The sequence below is a fragment of the Carlito syrichta genome, unplaced genomic scaffold (assembly GCF_000164805.1).
Source record: "Carlito syrichta isolate Samal-C Ts95f unplaced genomic scaffold, Tarsius_syrichta-2.0.1 Scaffold309276, whole genome shotgun sequence".
Lineage (NCBI taxonomy): Eukaryota > Metazoa > Chordata > Mammalia > Primates > Tarsiidae > Carlito > Carlito syrichta.
The window spans coordinates 3,548,977-3,557,382 of record NW_007253372.1 but is presented as its reverse complement, the minus strand read 5'-3'; the positions used below and the strand labels follow the sequence as shown (position 1 = coordinate 3,557,382).

General features: G+C 45.0%; 1 pseudogene; it reads right to left on the bottom strand.

The window, feature by feature from the left end:
* Positions 1 to 2,654: 2,654 nt before the first annotated feature.
* On the bottom strand, positions 2,655 to 7,994 carry LOC110596458 (annotated as a pseudogene).
* Between the last annotated feature and the right edge of the window lie 412 nt (positions 7,995 to 8,406).

Genomic DNA, 8,406 nt, shown 5'->3' with positions numbered 1-8,406 from the left:
CTTCTGCACCAGACAGGGGTCCAGTCTCTTTCTTTCTCTCTCTCTCTCTTTCTTCTTCCCCCCAATTGCCGACGCCGTCTCCATCTTTGGGGTACCCTGAACCTGGCTGGAGCTGGTCTCTGGCAGCTGGTGTCTTTCTTAGCAAGAAATCTGCTCTCCAAGCTTCTCTGGTCTCCTAGCTAGAGAAGCACTCCTGTAAATACAGCCCAATTGTTCCCACTCTCCTCTAGGGCCCCCACCCTTCCTGGATTCTCACTCAGCCTGCCAGGTTGGTGTGTTCAAGGGCCTGCCTCATTCTACAAGGTGGGATTCTCTGCTTTGAAGGGTTTCACATTCTAGAAGCCAGTTCAAGATGAAGTTGAGGAATCCTAGAAAAGGTGCAGATGTCTCTCATTCTGACCTCACTGGCTGACCTTGGCTCTCTCACCCACAACTCCCTGCCCAGCCCACCAGGACCATCTTCTGTACTACTCTCCTGGCCCCCCACTCATACCTCAACCCAAAGGGAAGGTCCGCAGAGGAACTTTACAAAAACATTGCAGAAAGAGGAAGAAGAGCTGGCAGACACATCCACAGGGATGGCTTTCAGCAGAGACAAGAAGTTCAGGGTCAAAAATTTGAGACATTCAGTTCTAGTCAAACCCTCCTCTGCACGTGTGGAGTCTAATGTTTTTAAAATGTTTTTGTAAAACACTTAAAGGGAATAAATATAGGCATACCTCATTTTATTGTGCTTCACAAATTTACAATTTTTTAAATAAATTGAGGGTTTATAGAAACCCTGCAGTGAGCAAGTGAATTGGTGCCATTTTTCTAATATCGTGTACTTAGTTCAAGTCTTTATGTCACATATTGGTAATTTCCCAATACTGCAAACATTTTCATTATTATTATAACTATATATGGTGGTCTGTGGTCAGTCTTCTTTGATGTTTCTGTTGTAATTGTTTTGAGGTACCATGAACCATGCCCATAAGATGGCAAATTGAATAAGGAAATATTACGTATGCTCTGATTGTTTCACCCACAGGCCAAGCTTCATCTCTCTCCTTCTCCTCAGGCCTCCCTATTGCCTGAGACACAACAATATTGAAATTTGGCCAATTAATAACCCTACAATGACTTCTAAGTGTTTGGGTGAAAGGAAGAGTCTCATGGATCTCACTTTTTTTTTTTTTTTTTTTTTAGTTGGAGTCTCACTCTGTCGCCAGACTGGAGTGCAGTGGCTGCTCCCGGCCACCACAGCCTCGACCTGCTGGGCTCCGGCGATCCTTCTGCCTCAGCCTTCCAAGTAGCTGGAACTACAGGCGTGCTTGCTTCCACGCCCGGCTCATTTTTTTTTTTTTAATTTATTGTAGAGATGAGGTCTCACCAAGTTGCCCAGGCGGGTCTCGAGCCGCGGGCTCAGGCAATCCACTCACCTCAGCCTCCCAAGGCACGGGACTACACGCTGAGACACCGAACCCGGCTGGATCTCACTTTAAATGAAAAATTGGAAATGATTAAACTGGCCAGGCTCAGTGGCTCTGCTTATAATCTCAGCACTTTGGGAGGCCAAGGCATTTGGATCGCCTGAGACTGCAGATTTGAGACCAGCCCCGGCAACTTGGCGTGACCTTGTCTCTACAATAAATAAAAAATTAGCCGGGCGTGGTAGCACACGCCTGTAGTTTCAGCTATTTGGAAGACTGAGGTGGAAGGGTTGCCGGAGCCTAGCAGTTTGACACTGGGGTGGCCATGAGTGTGCCACTGCACTCCATCCTGGGTGACAGAGTAAGACTCCAACTCAAAAAACAACAAAAAAAGAGAAATGATTAAACTTACTGAGGAAGGCATGTCAAAAGCCCAAGCAGGCTGACAGGTAGGCCTCTTGTACCAGTTAGCCAAATTGTTACTGCAAAAATAAGTTCTTAGGAGAAATTAAAAGTGTTACTCCAGTGTACACACTAATAATAAGAAAGTAAAACAGCTTTATTGCTAATATGAAGAACGTTTGAATGGTCTGAATAGAAAATCAAACCAGTCACAATATTCCCTTAAGCCAAAGCCTAATCCAGAGCAAGGTCCTAACTCTCTTCAATTCTATAAAGGCTGAGAGAGGCAAGAAAGTTGTAGAAGAAAAATCTGAAGCTATCAGAGTTTGACTCATGAGGTTTAAGGAACAAACCCATAACAAAAAGTGCAAGGTGAAGCAGAAGGTGCCAATTTAGAAACTGCAGCAAGTTTTCCAGAAGCTAAGATCATGGATGAAGGTTGCTATGCTAAACAACAGATTTTCAATGTAGACAAAACTGCTTTATATTGGAAAAAGATGTCATCTAGGACTTTCATAGCTAGAGAGAAGTTGATACCCGGTTTCAAAGCTTCAAAGGGTTGCCAGATGGGGTGTGGTGCAATGTTTTATGAGTTCTTTGACTCACTACTGAAAGGAATTTCAGAGTGGCCAGTATAGTTTTTTGTTGTTGTTGTTATTTAGTTTTTATTTATCTGCAATCCAACTAGACATGGCAGGGAATAAGGAAAATATGGAACCCAAAGAATTGTAACAAGAGCACAAAGATTATAGGACATTGTGAGCAAATGGGATGAAGGGGTACTCCCCTGAACTACAGAAGGGATGATCTGGTAGTTTAAGATAAAACAAGTCAAATTTATTAGCATTGTCCACAGTCAGAAATGATGATCTTCTTGCTGGTCTTGCCATTCTTGAACTCAAAGTCCTCCAAGGCTTGCACAATATTCATTCCTCTTTCACCTTGCCAAAGACCACATGCTTGTCATCCAACCTTTCAGTCTTAGTAGTGCAGATGAAAAACTGGGAAGCATTTGTGTTGGGTCCAGTATTTGCCACATTTGCCATGGACACGATGCTGGGACCTAGATGCTTCAGGATGAATTCTCATCATCAAATTTCTTCCCATAGATAAACTTGTCGCCAGTGTCATTATATGGTATGTGAAGTCAGCACCCTAGCACATAAATTCTGGAATAATTCTATGAAAGCAGTAACCCATATAACTGAACCCTTTCTCTCCAGTGCTCAGAGCCCAAAAGTTTTCTGCTATCTTTGGAATTTTGTCTGCAAATAGCTCAAAGGAGACATGGCCCAAGGGCTTACAGTCCGTGGCAATGTCAAAAACTATGGTGGGGTTGACTATGGTTGATGGAGAAAGGCTCAAGGTGGTGATATCTGCAAAGCTGCCAGTATAATTTTAAAACAGAATGTATTAGAGAGAGAGAGAGAAAGGGAGACATGCTGTAGAGACACAGGTGTCTTGGAAAGAAAGATCGCGCCTTTGCTTTTTACAAAAAAACTTGATATACTTTTGCAATGATTACTATGCTAAAGAGTGTGCTGTAGATATCTGCTCCTGAGAAATTACCATCTCCCCACTTTTGATGAACACACATATTGCCTTTGATAGGAAACTTGATAGATTTTACAGCAATTATTATGTGAAATCATGAACTGAAAGGTGGGCTGATTACCATTTCTACACCTTTGAAAAGCTGAGGGGTGGGCTTGAGCATTTGTCTTTGACAGGGAACTTGGTAGACTTTTACAGTGATTATTATGTTAAACATGAACTGAAAGTGTGGGTTTATGTTCCAGCCTGCAAGGTGGTCAGGCCTATTGTGTCGATAAGGAAAAATATCTGAATGCTTTCTCTAATTTAAAATTACCTACAAGGAATGTATTCATCTATGTTAAACCTATATAGAATAACCTTGTCTTAAAAAGCTTTGAAGGACGGGCTGACTCTCTTATTGGGGGCTAACGTATCTGTTGATTTTAAGTTGAAGCCAATGCTCATTTACTATTCCAAAAAGCCTAGGGCCCTTAATAATTATGCTAAATCTACTCTGCCTGTGCTCTATACATGAAACAACAAAACCTAAATGATAGCACATCTTTTTACAGGATATTTTACTGAATATATTAAGACCATTGTTGAGACCTGCTGTTCAAAAAAAAATTCCTTTCAAAATATTAATGCCCATTGACATTGCACGTGACTCCCAAGAGCTCTGATGAAGATGTGCAAGGAGATTAATGTTGTTTTCATGGCTGCTAGCACAACATCCATTCTGCAATCCATGGATCAATGAGATTTTTCAAGTTGTATTATTTAGGAAATGCATTCTGTTAGGCCATGGTTGCTGTAAATAATAATTCGTCTAGTGCATCTGGGCAAAATAAATTACAAACCTTCTAGATGCAATTAAGAACATTTGTGAGCCGGGCACAGTGGCTCACTCCTGCAATCCCAGTGCTTTGGGAGGCTGAGGTAGAAGGATTACTTGAGCCCAGATGTTTGAGACCAGTCTCTACAAAAAAATAAAAAAAATTAGTCTGGTATGGTGGCACATGCCTGTAGTCCCAGTTACTCAGGAAGCTGAGGCAACAGAATCTTCTGAGCCTGAGAAGTCAAGGCTGTGGTGAACAATGATTGTGTCACTGCTCTCTAGCCTGAGTGACAGAGTGAGAACTCACCTCAAAAAAAGAAAAGAAAAGAAAAAGAATTTAGGATATTGCATAAACTTAATTGATAAACCAGCAGCAGGATTTGAGAGTATTGGCTCCAATTTTGAAAGAATTTCTATTGCAGATAAAAATGCTTTCAAGCTGGGCTCGGTGGCTCAACTGCGTCTTTGGGAGGCTGAGGTGAGTGGATTGCCTGAGCCCGCGGGTTCGAGACCCGCCTGGGCAGCGAGACCTCATCTCTACAATAAATCAAAAAATCAGCCGGGTGTGGTAGCACGCGCCTGTAATTCCGGCTACTCGGAAGGCTGAGGTGGAAGGATCACCAGAGCCCAGCGGCTGGAGGCTGCGGTGGCCGGAAGCGGCCACTGCACTCCAGTCTAGGTGACAGAGTGAGACTTCGACTCAAAAAAAAAAAAAAAAAAAGCTATCAAAACAGCATTGCATGCTACAGAGAAATCTTTTGTGAAAGGAAGTGTCAACCAATGTGTCCAACTTCACTGTTATCTCTTTTTAAGAAATTGCCAGCTGGGCTTGGTGGTTCAGCCTGTAATTCCGGCACTTTGGGAGGCTGAGGCAAGTGGATTGCCTGAGACCACGGGTTCGAGATCAGTCCGGGCAACTTGGCGAGACCTCATCTCTACAATAAATCAAAAATTAGCCAGGTGTGGTAGTGAGCATCTGCAGTTCTGGCTACCTGGAAGGCTGAGGCAGAAGGATCGCTGGAGCCCAGCGGGTCGATGCTGGGCTGGCCATGAGTGTGCCACTGCACTCCGGCCTGGACGTTGGAGTGAGACTTCAACTCAAAAAAAAAAAAAAGAAAGAAATTGCCACAACTACCCTACCTTCAGCAACCACCACTCCGATCAGTCAATGACCATCAACATTGAGGCAAGAACCTCCACCAGCAAGACTCCAATTCACTGAAGACTCAGGTAGTTATTAGTATTTTTTCTTTTCTTTTTTTTTTGAGTTGGAGTCTCACTCTGTCGCCCAGATTGGAGTGCAGTGGCCACTCCTGGCCACCGCAGCCTCGACCTGCTGGGCTCTGGCTATCCTTCTGCCTCAGCCTTCTAAGGAGCCAGAACTACAGGCGTACGCTACCATGCCCGGCTAGTTTTTTGATTTATTGTAGAGATGAGGTCTCACCAAGTTGCCCAGGCGTGTCTCGAACCTATGGGCTCAGGCAATTCACTCACCTCAGCCTCCCAAAGCATGAGATTACAGGCTGAGCCACTGAGCCCGGCCAGTATTTTCTCTTAAGACCAGTAAAGTGCAATAGTGAGAAGGAGAGGAGTATAACAGGTAGTTCAGTCTGTAACTGACTGAATAACCCATTGAGATAACTCGTTCCCTTTGGAACAGCCTACAATAAAGTATGTTTTAAAATTTCTTTTTTATTATATTTTTATTTTATTTTATTTTTTTTTTGAGTTGGAGTCTCACTCCTTCACCTAGGTTGGAGTGCTGTGGCACGCATGCTCCTGGCCACCGCAGCCTCGACCTGCTGGGATCTGGTGATCCTTCCACCTCAGCCTTCCAAAAAGCTGGAACTACAGGTGCACGCTACCATGCCCGACTAGTTTTAATTTTATTGTGGAGACAAGGTCTCACCAAGTTGCCTGGGCTGGTCTCAAACCCATGATCTCAGGCAATCCACTCGTCTCAGCCTCCCAAAGTGCTGGGATTACAGGCTGAGTCACTGAGCCCGGCATGTTTTCATTATTTTTACAGACAGGTTTTTGCTCTGTTGCCTAGGCTGAAGTGCAGTGGCACGATAAGAGTTTAGTGCAGCCTCAAACTCTTGGACTCAAGCAAATCCTCCCATCTCAACCTCCCAAGTAGCTGGTACTACATGCATGACCCACTACATGTTGCTAATTTAAAAAATTTTTTTTTGGTAGAGATGAGATCTCACTAAGTTGCCCAGGTTGGTCTCAAACTCCAAAGTGCTGAGATTACAGGTGAGAACCACTGTACCCTTTACTGGAGTATTTTTAATTAAGGTATTAACTTTAAAAAAAATTTTATTTATTTATTTATTTTTGAGTTGGAGTCTCATTCTGTCACCCAGACTGGAGTGCAGTGGGCGCTCCCGGCCACCGCAGCCTCAACCCGCTGAGCTCTGATGATCCTTCCGCCTCAGCCTTCCAAGTAGCTGGAACTACAGGCGCCTGCTACCACGCCTGGCTAATTTTGATTTATTGTAGAGATGAGGTCTCGCCAAGTTGCCCAGGCAGGTCACGAACCCGTGGGCTCAGGCAATCCACTCACCTCAGCCTCCCAAAGTGCTGGGATTACAGGCTGAGTCACCAAGCCCGGCTAACTTTTTTTTTTTTTTTTGAGTTGGAGTCTCACTCTGTCGCCCAGACTGGAGTGCAGTGGCCCCTCCCAGCCACTGCAGCCTCGACCTGCTGGGCTCCGGCGATTCTTCCGCCTTAGCCTTCCAAGTAGCTGGAACTACAGGCATGCACTATCACGCCCGGCTAATTTTTTGATTTATTGTAGAGATGAGGTCTTACCAAGTTGCCCAGGCTGGTCTCGAACCCATGGGCTCAGGCAATCCTCTCACCTCAGCCTCCCAAAGTGCTGGGATTATAGGCGTGAGCCACTGTGCCTGGTCAGGAGACATTTTTGAAAAGACTTTTGAAAATAATGGCCTCACAGAAGAGAAGCTTTATTCTAGAATCCTGATCTGAGGTTAAGGGCAAAGTTAGTAGCCCTGAGGGCACGTGTGTCAACCAGGAGAATCTCATCAAGAAGTCTATGGGAATTGAGAAATAATCCTTGGAAAGGGCTCCAAGGAGTTCTAGAATCTCAATTATTATCATTGCTGAAGGAACCTCAGAGGTTTTCTAGCATAACTTTTTACTTTTTCTTTTTTTTTGAATCTAGGTCTCGCTCTGTCACCCAAGCTGGAGTGTGGTGGCCCAATCATGGCTCACCACAGCCTTGACCTCCTGGGTGCTAGGTGATCCTTCCATCTCAGCTTCTCTAGTAACTGGATCTAAAGGTGCACACCCCCATGCCCGGCTAACGTTTTTTCATATTTGTAGAGACAAAGTCTCGCTATGTTGCCCAGGCTGCTCTCGAACCCCTGGGCTCAAGCGATCCTCCTGCCTCAGCTTCCCAAAGTGCTGGGATTATGGGCGTGAGTCATTTTGCTTGGCCTCTAGCATAACTTCTCTATTCAATAAATGAGAAAAGGAAGGCACAGAGAGGGGAGAGGAACTGTTCCAGTCACGTAAGTGGAACGAGAGACCACAGCTCTGGCTTTCCACCCTGAGTGACTGACTCTGTTAATGATGTCTCCAAGCCCCTTTTCCTTTAAGTGATTGCTTCAAAACTGGCGAACAGAGATGTGTATGTTGCCTTTCCTACATTATTCACTGCCCACTTTTGAGATGGTGTTTTAATTAAGAGTGATATTTGTGACTACTCACCAGTACTTGGACCCCCCCACCACACCCGCCAGGCTGCTGGCTTGGAGCACCAGCGAGGAGGAGCACATGGCCTTCTGAGGCTCCTTCAGAGGAAGGGACTCTAACCAGAAGGACACACTCTGTGGAAGTGGGAGGCTTGCAGCCACGGTAGTGGGCACTGGGTCTCAAGTTAAAGGCCCCGTGTTGATACTGTTTTGGAACTGGCAAGGCCTATCAAAATGTGCCTCAAGGCTGGGCACAGCGGCTCATGCCTGTAATCCTAGCACTTTGGGAGGCCGGGGTGGGAGGATCACTTGAGCCAAGAAGTTGGTGATCAGCCTTGGCAACATAGCGAGACCTTGTCTCTACAAAAAATTTTTAAAAAATTAGCCAGGTGTGGTGGCATGCACCTCTAGTCCCTGGTACTCAGGAGGTTGAGATGGCAGGATCGTCTGAACCCAGGAGTTCGAGGCAATGGTGAGCTGTGATTATGCCACTGCA